Here is a 13,177-nt window from a genome sequence, read left to right as displayed (position 1 = left end):
TACTAGGTATGCAGTTCAAGTAACAGAATATTGTTCTGTTTTTTGTTCTGTGTCCTTTTGTGTACTCAGTACAGCTAATATTGGTGCACAGGATTTAAAGGAGAAGGAAAGGCTAATAAGGAGTTAATCTCAAGCTGCGGGCATACCTTCAGTTCTCTCAATTGTGCTCTTAAGTGTCCCCATACTTCACCTGTTCAGATGATCAGAAGCCAAACAGGAAGAAAAAACACTGAGCTGTGTAAAGAAAGTTCCCATAATGCCTCACTCCTGCACAGACACCCAGACCAAGTGAACATGCTCAGTTAGTAAGACTATGGGGCACATTTATGAAAACGCGAGTTCGAATCCCGAATGGGATAAATTCGGATTGGATTTGAAAATTGGATTCGAAAAAGATCGCAAATATCACGAATATGCTTACGAAAATATCGTATTGGCGATCCGAAAATCATGACATTTTCGTATTGAACAATTGTAAAATTCAGGAAAACCTTTCCGACTTTGATCCTTCTGTGCATGATTTTGGAAGCCACCCATAGGAATCAATGGCACTCTGCAGCTCCAACCTGGCCCAAGGAAAGTCTCCCATAGGGCTCAATGGCACTCTGCAGCTCCAACCTGGCCCAAGGAAAGTCTCCCATAGGGCTCAATGGCACTCTGCAGCTCCAACCTGGCCCAAGGAAAGTCTCCCATAGGGCTCAATGGCACTCTGCAGCTCCAACCTGGCCCAAGGAAAGTCTCCCATAGGGCTCAATGGCACTCTGCAGCTCCAACCTGGCCCAAGGAAAGTCTCCCATAGGGCTCAATGGCACTCTGCAGCTCCAACCTGGCCCAAGGAAAGTCTCCCATAGGGCTCAATGGCACTCTGCAGCTCCAACCTGGCCCAAGGAAAGTCTCCCATAGGGCTCAATGGCACTCTGCAGCTCCAACCTGGCCCAAGGAAAGTCTCCCATAGGGCTCAATGGCACTCTGCAGCTCCAACCTGGCCCAAGGAAAGCCTCCCATAGGACTCAATGGCACTCTGCAGCTCCAACCTGGCCCAAGGAAAGCCTCCCATAGGGCTCAATGGCACTCTGCAGCTCCAACCTGGCCCAAGGAAAGTCACGGTAACAAAGCTTGAATGAACCCGAAACTTTTGTACTCGGCGCGACAATACGCTTTTGTCACACAAATTTTGTCGCAAAGTACGAAAAAGTTACGAAAAATACGGAAAAGTCGCGCAAGGTATGAAATTGTCGCAAAAAATACACTAATTGCGAAAAAAACGCATTCGGAGTGTTCGTGGATTAGTAAATGTGCCCCTATGAGTCAGCTGATTGGCTCAGATCCACATTCCTAAGGGAGGGAGTAAGTTCTTAGCATTCTTGAGGGAGGGGGGGCAGGAGAGAGGAGACATGTCTGCATGTCTCTGGCACATGAATTAAAGACACAAGAAATCTTTTCACAGAGAAGTCAGTGCAGCATTTCTGTGAGTGCTTATGGCTGTATTTACATAGACCTTTCTGATAAAGCTTATTTAGTTTTTACCTTTCTTTCTCCTTTAACAAGGCTCTGTTAGGGATCATTTACATGCACGGACACAGTGGGCATCTTGTACTTTCCCTGCAGCGAGCTGCATCTAAAACCGCTTTACTTAAAGGTACATGCATCTAAATGGGCTCTGTGCACTTCAATATAGTTGTATTCAGCACTGATCAGTCCTTCTACCTTCCATTCTGAATTAAGTACTGAATTAAGGACCTTAGATCTTTAACTGCACCAGCTGGAGGCGTCAGACTGATGGAACAGTATATCGGAGCCGCCACATTTCATGCATGCAATGTGAAATACTGTACTTGCCAACACTGACTGTCGTAACAGACTAGACACTGGAACAGTTCAAATTTTAAAATGCCTAACACATTCAGTGATAGTTTAACTATTTTATGTGCGTGCACTTTGTACTGCGTAACAGTCAGTTGCTGTACTATAGGCTAAAACAGCTTTAAAACACTATGGGGCCCATTCATTAAAGCAATATTGACCACGAATGAGAAAAATTTGTATTTTTTCTAATTTTTAGAACTTTTCATATTGACCACAATAATATTGTTAAAATTACGTAACGTTTTCAAGTTTTGCGTTAATTTGCACGAAAAAGTAACATTTTTTGCAAAGACTACGACCATTTCGGATGTCAAGCCACAGAAGACAGGTCGATGAGAGCAAGCCCACAAATGTCTCCCATTAACCAGAGGTTTGCCTGAGGTTTAGAACAGGAAGCACGGAAGTTGGGAGCGGCCGGAGAGCCTAACGAAGTATCAACAGAATCAGGCGGGAGAATAGTCAGATGGGTTCGAGTCAAGGCAGGCAGAACAGGTTCAAAAGCGGAGAGCCTAACGAAGTATCAACAGAATCAGGCGAGAGAATAGTCAGATGGGTTCGAGTCAAGGCAGGCAGAACAGGTTCAAAAGCGGAGGTCAGGCCAAAATTCACAACAGAGACGCAGGATAATAATAATGCCAGGCACCAGAGTAAACTTGAGAACCAAGCAAAGATGGCGTGTACTGGGCGGCTATTTAAAGCAAAAAGATGGCGCCAAAACGCGAGTATGCACTTGTGTTGGTACGTACACCAGAACTCATCGTTTGCACCGACACCCTTTCGCCACGCCGCATACATTTTTACATGCACTGGAACACAAGCGCCTGCTCACATGCCCCGGCTGATCTGCCGCACGCGCAGTGTGATCCACCAGACGGAGGACACCCTTTCATCGGAATTCATTGAAGCTTTGGTATCGTGACATTCTTTTGGCCAGGTTGGAGCTGTAGAGTGCCACTGAGTCCTATGGAAGGCTTCCAAAATCATGCACTGAAGGTACAAAGCCAGAAAGGTTTTCGCGCCATTTACAATCATTTGGATATAAAGATTTCGGGACTTTCGGATCGCAACAATGATATTTTTTTATGACCAAGAAAATAATTTTTGCTCAATTTTCGCACATCAGAAATTATCGTGGTAATGATTTTTTTCCAATCCTGCTTTTAATTGGTGAAAATTTGTGCTTTCATGAATGGGCCACTAAATATCTATTTAGGAGTACTGTATATTCTCCCTGCTTTGCAGTTCTGGGATTATCAGTTCAGTTCTAGCCAGGGCACTATCTACAAAGAATTTATATGTTTCCCCAGGTCTGGTTTCCTCTCACACTCCAAAAACCTGCAGGTTAGTTGGCTCCTGATATAATTGGTCCTACTCTGTGTGAATTTGCTAGGGACATCAGATTGTAATCTCCACTAGGGCAGGGACTGATATGAATATTGTATAATTTCTGTAATGTGCTGTGGAATGTGTAGAATCTGTAAAAATAAAGGATAATAATAATAATGATACTGTGGATGAAAGTTACTGTATATCACTAAGGAGTTCTGAGAAACCACTGCAGAGTACTATGAGGGAAATTCTTCCAACATACAAGTAATTATTGTGCGCTGTGTTGGGTAGAACCACAGCTCAAAAAATCCTTCGCAACAACTGTAAGTCAACACTGGAACCTTTATTTTAGTTTGGCATAGAGAAAAGATTTACTTTACTTTTAATGTTCCATCCTTGCAGGCAACTCACATTTAAGTCAATGGGAGCAGTTTTGGCACGGCATTTTTGGGGTGACTTAAAAACATGCTGTTTAAAGCATCCAAAATGGCTTCATGTGCTATTATTAGAAGGCAAAGATGAGTTCTGTCATCATATGAAGTCATAAGCCTCAGGCTAAGGGGACCATTTACAAATGATCGTTTTTTTTTCTTTTTATTTTCTGATTCAGATTTTTAGCACTTAAAAAAAATAGTCTAAATTTTTTTGAGATTTACTATATGTCAAAACAGCTAAAAATCAGAATCCAACAATTTGCCAGCTTAAACTTGCCAAGATCACGTAGAAATCAATGGCAGATGGCCCTTCCCTTCCCAGGAGGATCTTCTTTTGTTTCAGAACTTTTTAGTAAATGAATTCCATGAATATGGAAACAAGTTTATTCAAATTTTAAAATAAAAAAAAGAGAAATGTAAGAGTTTTAGTAAATCTGCCTTCATGTGTTTTTATAAAGGCCAATTAACTCCAAGGTTATTTTTGCTATGCTTATAATTTAAAGTACACTTTCTCTTATAATACATAAAACTTTCTGGTGTGGGAATGTACTGTGTGAGAATGTGTGGATATGGTTAGATGGACATGATGTGAGGAATTGGCGGGCTGTTTGTGTCACACACCTACACCACACTTAGATCCGCCACACACCATTCAGGGCTGAATCGGCAGGTAAGGAGGTAGAAACAATAGGATTTCTACCTCCTTCTGCCGATTCAGCTCTGAAGGGAGAATTTTGGTCAGGCGCCTTCTATGGCGCCCGATCAAAATTTTCAAACTGGTCCGATCGGCGAGTCGTCCGATATCAGCAGCTTCCTGCGATATCGGTCGACTCGCCGACATGCCATACACGCACCGATTATCGTACGAAACCTCGTAATATCGGTGCGTGTATGGCCACCTTTACACTTAAACCAATTAATGGCATTCATGATATGAATGGCCACACCATACTCATTAAGCTGGCCATACACGTGGCGATCTCACGATGTTTCGTACGACCGTCGGTCGCACGAAACATCGTCAGATCCGCCACACACCATTCAGGGCTGAATCGGCAGGTAAGGAGGTAGAAACAATAGGATTTCTACCTCCTTCTGCCGATTCAGCTCTGAAGGGAGAATTTTGGTCAGGCGCCTTCTATGGCGCCCGATCAAAATTTTCTAACTTGGCCGATCGGCGAGCCGACCGATTTCAGCAGCTTCCTGCGATATCGGTCGGCTCGCTGACATGCCATACACGCACCGATTATCGTACGAAACGAGGTTTCGTACGATAATATCGGTGCGTGTATGGCCACCTTAAGTCATTGGCTTGCCTGCAGCAGATAGACCATCAATGACCAAATACAAGCCCTGTTGTAAATCCCCCCAATAGATTTTGTGTGCCAATTATCTGTTGACTAAAGCTTTATCTAAGTCTGTAAGGTGAAAGGTGTGTAGGTGGATAATAAAACAATTACCTTCTTTGCACAGAGGCGTGCTTTCGTCTGTGTTTACTATATGTTGGTAGGTTATTCCAGGCCTTGCACACTAAATGCACAACATCTTTGTTACACACTAAATGCACATCTTTGTGCTAGGTACAGTGTCCCTTTGATATTATCACATTCGTGCATACAGTATGAGCACAATCTCATCCAGCTATTGATTAGAATTGAAAAATTGTGCTGAGTGTGCAGGCTCTACAGTGACGTGCACAGAAACACAAAGTATACCATATCAAAGGACAAAGCAAGTCAGCATAAGAGTTGTGAAATGACTTTGCAGAAATGTTCATGTCAGCACACCCAAGAAGCCTCTCAATCAAATCCACTCAGTGCCTGGTATTAGAGGGGTTCAGCGCCCCTTCCAGTTAATGGCTAAAACCCAAAAAAAGGCACACAGAGAAAATGCACAGCAGGGACAACACTACATTTTTTTCGAGTTTTATTGAGAACACACAAAAACTGTAGAAAGGTACAGATACTATAGAAAGGTAGTTACAGTAAACAGTAATTGAAATTGTAGTGATTGTATATATTTGAAAGGCTGTATTGTTGTGGTGATTAGCCAGAACATCTGGATTTTTAGTTGCTGTGATTGCTGTTTTTTAAAGTAGAGGAGACGTACCTCAATTTCCCCTTTTTTTTCTTTTCTATTCCCCTGTTTATCTCTTTGTTGCCCATGAGTGGTCATCTTTTAATAGCTTTTAAAGAATAAGTAAACTTTTGTATAAAATTCTTTAAAATTAATCACATACTTCACTCACAGATCCTCCACTTCATATACCAGCAGGAAACTCCACCCCTTTAGCTTTCTGAGGCAGTCCTCTTCTTCAACTGCCTAGTTAGCCGAAAAAGTATTTACTGAGCGTGCCTGAAAAGTCCTGCTGGCAGGGAAGGTCCTAGTGAGCAAGTGAAGCACAGCGGTGGGGGCGAGGCTCTGGAAGATATTAAGCAAGCTAAATAAACCAAGTCTTAGGTATACATCATGTATGTATTGTAACTGCATTAAGTTGTAGGTATTAAGTAAGTGGAAAGTTAAAACTAGAAAAACGTGAACTGCCAAATGTAAAACACTTTACATGCAGCAATCCAGCCTAATCCTAGGAAAATTTCTTCTACATTTTTTCACAATAAAGCCCTAATGTGCCTTTAACATGCTCGTGTTTCCTATAACATTGCTCCAAAATTCCTGGTAGTCACAGCCATCAACACCCTCTGTACAAGTAAAGTACGATTCAAAAAAGCATGTTACAAAAAAATTGTATCAAATATGATTTTTTTGTATTGTGCTTTTTAAAATATGAAACATTCATATTTGAAAATACGAAAAAATTGTATCTTATCGTATAATGGCTGAAAAGTACTATTTTTTCCTATATGAACGATCGTAAAATGCAAGAAAACCTTTCCGACTTTGATCCATGATTTTGGAAGCCTCCCATTGGACTCAATGGCACTCTGTAGCTCCAACCCGGCCCAAGGAAAGTCTCCCATAGGGCTCAATGGCACTCTGCAGCTCCAACCTGGCCCAAGGAAAGTCTCCCATAGGGCTCAATGGCACTCTGCAGCTCCAACCTGGCCCAAGGAAAGTCTCCCATAGGGCTCAATGGCACTCTGCAGCTCCAACCCGGCCCAAGGAAAGTCTCCCATAGGGCTCAATGGCACTCTGCAGCTCCAACCTGGCCCAAGGAAAGTCTCCCATAGGGCTCAATGGCACTCTGCAGCTCCAACCTGGCCCAAGGAAAGTCTCCCATAGGGCTCAATGGCACTCTGCAGCTCCAACCCGGCCCAAGGAAAGTCTCCCATAGGGCTCAATGGCACTCTGCAGCTCCAACCTGGCCCAAGGAAAGTTATGACACTGAAGCTTAAATGAATCCGAAACTTTTGTACTTGGCGCGACAATACGATTTTGTTGTGTTTTTTTGCCGTGCTTTTTGTCGCAAAGTGCGAAAAAGTTGCGCAAATGTACAAAAAAGTCATATATTTATTTTTTTTAAAAAATACAAATTTTTTCTATTCAAACCAGTCATACTTTGATGAATGTGCCCTGAATGTAATAAATGGGGTGCCCTACTTTCACCTTGCGTTTGAGTCTGCAAAGGAAATTCATAAGATAAATGGGGAAGTCAATCCATTATGGAATTATTTCTTAACCTGTATTGGATAGAACCGAGATCTGTGCAATATGTTCAATATTAACAGCTCCAGTATGATAAATCAGAATAAATATTCCAAAAATCTTTCCACTTTGTGCAATGTACTAAAAATATTAAGTGACCAAATACAAAAACAATTTAATCCATTGAAGCATGCCCAACTATGAGATAAGTGGATGATCTGAAAAAGGTAAAGATTTGTAAAAAAATTAGTTAGTTTTTTGGGCTTAATATCAAATTTTTCTGCCGAAAAAACACATATTTTTGATGATTTATTAAGCGTAGAAACCATGAAAAACACTAATGCAAAACTTTGCAATCCACATCAAAAGCTGTCGAAGTCATGTAGAAGTCAATAGGAGTAGGCAAACTGTAACAATCTTTATTGAATTTGTGGTTATAGAGGTTTTCAGGTATTTTTTTAGGTCCACAAAGATTTGTGGAAAACCATAAACACCATAAAAAATGTTTGGTTTTCATGTTCTCTTCATGATTAATTTAATAATATTTAAATTTAAGATCCTTTAATAAATTACTAGACATTTGTGGTTTTAATTGAAATTAGTTTGTGGTTTCAAAAACCTCTAAAACTGCGAAAATCTGAATGTTGATAAATCTGCCCCTATGTGTGAGTGGTAGAATTCTGTCATTCTGTCATGATTTTTATGGTGTACATTTTATTTCTAAATTAGACTGTTTACATAGCAAATACTTCACTCTACTATTTAAAATGTTATTCTTGAACCAACAAATTATTTTTAGTTGTAATATTGGTGTGTTGGCAGCCATCTCCTTTCAGGAACCTATTGTTTCTCCAACTCCCATGTAACTGGAGGAGTCCCAAGCTGGACTTGAATTTCTTACTATTCTGATCTACTGGGAGCATGCTATCTTGCTCCCTTTCCATTGTTCTGCTGATCGGCTGCTGGAGGGAAAGCGAGGGGGTGATATCACTGACAGCCGCTCAGCAGTAAAGTGTGACTGAAGTTTATCAGAGCACAAGTCACATGGCTGTGGAACCCTGGGAAATGAAGAATATGGCTAGCCCCATGTGAAATTTCAAAATTAAATATAAAAAAATCTGTTTATGTTTTTGAAAAACAGATTTCAATGCAGGATTCTGCTGGAGAAGCTCTATTAACTGATGTGTTTTGAAAAAACATGATTTTTCATGACAGCATTCCTTTAAGGAGCATTAGATGTATATATAGTCATTAAGCCCCCAGTAAGTGATTGGTGGAACTGTGTTCAGTTACATTTTCCTTAGAAACCCTGGTGAGACCAGCAAGGAAGCTTTTAGGTCCCAGCTAATGAAGATAATTTAATGAAGATGTCTTCATGACAAACCTTGCCATATGTGCCTTCTGTAAGAAGATTTTAGGAAAGGTCGTGTCTGGTTATACATGATATCAGATGCTCTATATGTCACCCCTCTCCATAAAAGCCGTGACAGACAATGAGACGAGGCGCCGAAATCGTCGAAGTTGCCTTGAGAGGAAACTTCGGTGATTTCGGTGCCGCGTATGCCATCCCACCGCCAATTTACATTCACACTGGGGGATGGCATATTGGGGAGATTAGTCGCCCGCGACAAGGGATATTTGTTGCACGCCGACTAATCTCCCTGTTTGCCATGGCCCTAAGATTCCTTAAAGAGAGTCTGGGTCAGTAATAAAAATGACTAATAGATCTTTATTTTGGCAAATAGGCCATATATGAGGACATATATAAGGTTTATACTTAACACATTGATCTTAACTTTTTACATACCCACAGAGCCAATCTTAATTGATATTTGCAAGACTTTAGAAGAAGATCAAATCATTCTAAGATAACCTGAGGCAAGCATAGGCTGTACCCTGGAGCTAGATCCAATCTTCTACAAAGCCACGGCAGTGCAGACATTTCCAATCTCTCCTGAACTTTTTACTAAAGAAGAGAGACTATGGACAGAATTTATAAAATATACCTTAAAGGGCTGGCCACCTTTGAGTTAACTTTTAGTATGATGTAAAGAGTAATACATTTGCAATTGATCTTCATTTTTCATTATGTGCAGTTTTTTAATTATTTCAGTTTTTGTTCAGCAACTCTCCAGCTTGGAGTTTCAACAGCTATTCGGTTGCTATGATACAAATTACCTTAGCAACCAGGGTGTGGTTTGCATGAAAGGCTCATATATAAAGAGGAGATTACCTGAATAGAAAAATAAGTAATATAACAATAACAATTAACCTGTAGCTTTGCAGAGCAATAGTTTTATGGTTTAGGGGTCAGTGTCCCTCATTTGAAAGATGCAAAGAGTTAGAAGAAGACAAATAATTAAAAAAAACTATGAAATAAATAATAAAGACTAATTGTAAAGCTGTTTAAAAATGACCTCTCAATAACATACTAAAAGTTATCTTTTAAAGGAGAAGTAACCCTAAAGATGAATATGGCTAGAAATGTCATATTTTATATACTAAACTGACTGCACTAGCCTAAAGTTTCAGCATCTCTATAGTAGTAATGATATAGGTGTTTACAGTTGTCACAGGAGCTCCCCAACTTGGATTCTGTTAGAACTGTCCCAGACAGTGCACATGCTCAGTGTGCTCTGGGCAGCTATTGAGAAGCTAAGCTTAGGGGTTGTTGCACATTATCAAGCAGAAAATGATGTCTGCCTGTCATATAAGCTAATGCTACAGGGCTGATTATTACATTCTGATGCTAGTTGTACTGATTTCTGAGATTCAATGTAGTAAGTATCTGTACTGATTTCTAATCAGCCTTCTATTGTGACATTTCTATATATACAGTATATTGTGAGTGGGCCCCTAAGCTCAAATAAGTGACAGCAGCACAGAGCATGTGCAGGGAATCAGCAGACAAGAAGATGGGGGGCTACTGGGGCATCTTTGGAGGCACAGTTTGGGGGGATTCACAGCATAAGAGCAGTAAGAGGGTCCTGACCTCAAATACAGACACAATACTACATACATTTACTCTAGTTCAGGGCTGACAAAATAAAGCAGTTCAATAAATTGCACTTGCCCCATATCCAGCCAGAGTACAATTCAGATGGGCAGTAGAACAGCTGTATCACTTCTGTGCCAAGAAGAAGTTTTGTTTTGGAGCCAGGCCCTTAAAAGAAACATATTGCTCAGAGCAGAATACATTCTAGAAAAGCAAAGAAAAAACAAATAGCAGACAGAAAACAGACTATCTGTAGAGAGCATATAGTATAGTATATTAGATGTTTAAACCTAGATTGCTAACGGCCTTCTGGCTATCTACTCCTGGATGAACCAATGCCAACTTGAACTCAACCTAGCAGAGTTCATGGTCTTCCCACCCAAACCTAGTCCTTCTCCTTTCCCAATTACTACTGACGGCATGACCATTAATCCTGTTAATTCAGCACGCTGCCTGGGGGTTATCTTTGACCAGCCCTTCTCTAACCATATTAATAACACTGCCAAAACCTGCTGCTTTTTCCTCCTCAATATTGCCAAGATACGCCCATTTCTTTCACAAGGTAAAGCTAAAACACTAATACATGCCCTTATCTTATCCTGTTTAAATACTGCAATCTCCTACTAACCGGCCTCCCACCTCTCTCCCCTGCAATCAATATTAAACTCTGCTGCCAGGATCAAACAGGCAAACTGTTAAGCCCCAAGTAATATCTCAACCCCAAGTAACATCATTGCGTTCAGTTTTTATTCACAATTTGTTTAGTGTCCCAACTTTTTTGGAATCCAGTTTGTAGAATTAAATGAATGTCACCAGTGCATGACCCTGAACTTGTGGAATTATTTGTGGGCAACTGTACTGTTGCTTACTGATGCTCATGTTAAGGTGCTGAATAAACATGTTGGCACTGTATAACTAACAGATAACTAACAGATAATAATAAAAGTAAAATATTACTGGCCTGTATGATACCTACAGCCAACACTACTTATTTGTCCACATTTGGCACATTGTTGTATTATCAGTGACCTCTTGTGGACATAAATAAATATATTAATATTAAAGGGTACCTTTAATCAGGCCTAGATTAATGATTAATATTTGCACTGGCGTAAAATAGCCACTAACATTTTGCTCTTAGGGTGACAACAATTATCATTTTAAATTTTTTTGGCCTTTGGCCTTTTGTGTAACATAAAACAAAGAAAAGGCAACCCTTCCCCAGATGTTGATACATGACATACCATCCATAGTATGGAACTTGGACTGGTAGGTGCCATCCAGCTCCCTTTCCTATTGCTGACCTTTACGTACTTACAGCATAGTTTCCATACTGTACCTTGCTCATCTTAATATACTTGTAATATATAAATCATAATATTAGTGGGGTAAAACTTACAATATCATAAAAACTGAAGGTAATTTAAAAAATAACATTATTAAATACACAGTTAAAGGGGTAGTTCACCTTTTTTTAATATTATGTTATAGAATGGCCATTTCTTAGCACCTTTCTATTTTGTCTTTATTTTTTTATGTTTTATTGATTTTGAATTAATTGCTATCTTCTTCTGACTCTTTCTAGCTTCTGAATGGGGATCACTCTGGGCAGCGCATAAACTATAGGTCAGCAAGCCTACAATTTTATTGCTGTTGCTACTATGGATTTTTTAAAAATGAACCTTAATATCTAGTACTCAGCAGGCAGTGCAGGACTCACATAAAATCATAAAATGAGGGGCCTTGATATGGCACACAAGCTTGCATATTTTGGGCAAACATCTAATTTTTTTATTTGTAAAATGTATTTCAAGGGATTCACTAGCAACTGTATACTTTATCTCTTCATAATTTAGATATGTCACATTCTAATTTCTGACATTAGTAAAAACTCCAAAATGTATTCAGTAGACACTAGATGAAATATTAGCAACATTCAAACTTTCAGGGGATATCCATGTGACAATTTTATGCTAGTGATGGTACACTTCAATACAAAGAGAGATGGCAACTGTTTCTGTATAAATGAACAGCAAAAGAAAGTATTGTGTTCACTACTTGATATAATAATGCTGGGATGTAATAAGTGTGTGATAATAGTACTCAAACACATTCATTCCTATTAATATATTAAAGGGGATTGAAAGTCCAAACAAAGATAAAGGTTCTCCAGAATGCTTATGTTTTAGAATATACATGCTGTTTTGTACTGGGTTTTAGGCTCAGAAGCTCTTTATTTATGTTAATTATTTATTTATTTAATGTATTATTATTTATTTACTGGTATATTTTATGTGCCCTAGGCTAATGCCACACAATACATTTTCTCCACCAGCAAAGAAAGCTTCAGTTCAGCCTGAATATACTCCATGTTTGTCAAGGGTATACACCACACAGCTTGCCCCATCTAGTGGCTCAGTTAAACAGTTACATTTCTAAACCTAATTGCATTGTATATGTATATACTTTTTCTAATGGTTATTGGTTGTCTTTTTTATTGTATGCCATCTGTATGTTCAATATAAACTCCTATTTAGTGAACAGTGCTTTATATTTATGTTGGCACTATATAAATAATACTCCCACTAGTACTACTTATAATAATAATTCTAAGAAAAATATCAGTAACAGTTGCTACACTGTAGCAGCAAATCTATTAATTTATCTTATAGCTTATATTTTGTTGCACATTATATCACAAATAGTTGGATAATCCCATGCATGTTAAAAATCAATCAATTCAGAAGACTGGTGACATTTCTATTTCTGATGCTTTGTCTTTATATCTAAAAACATTTGCAATGGGATAGATGGGAATAGAAAGACATATTTACCAATTTTAAATTCTTTCTAGCTAAGCCAAGTAGTACTGGCACCCAAGGCAAAGACATCAGCCTCTTACCTACTTACCCCTACAGGAATGTCATGTAATCCAGTCAGCCAGACAGGA

This window comes from Xenopus tropicalis, chromosome 1 (genome assembly GCF_000004195.4).
Source record: "Xenopus tropicalis strain Nigerian chromosome 1, UCB_Xtro_10.0, whole genome shotgun sequence".
Classification (NCBI taxonomy): domain Eukaryota; kingdom Metazoa; phylum Chordata; class Amphibia; order Anura; family Pipidae; genus Xenopus; species Xenopus tropicalis.
The sequence above is the reverse complement of the archived record's forward strand: the minus strand, read 5'-3'. Positions refer to the sequence as shown.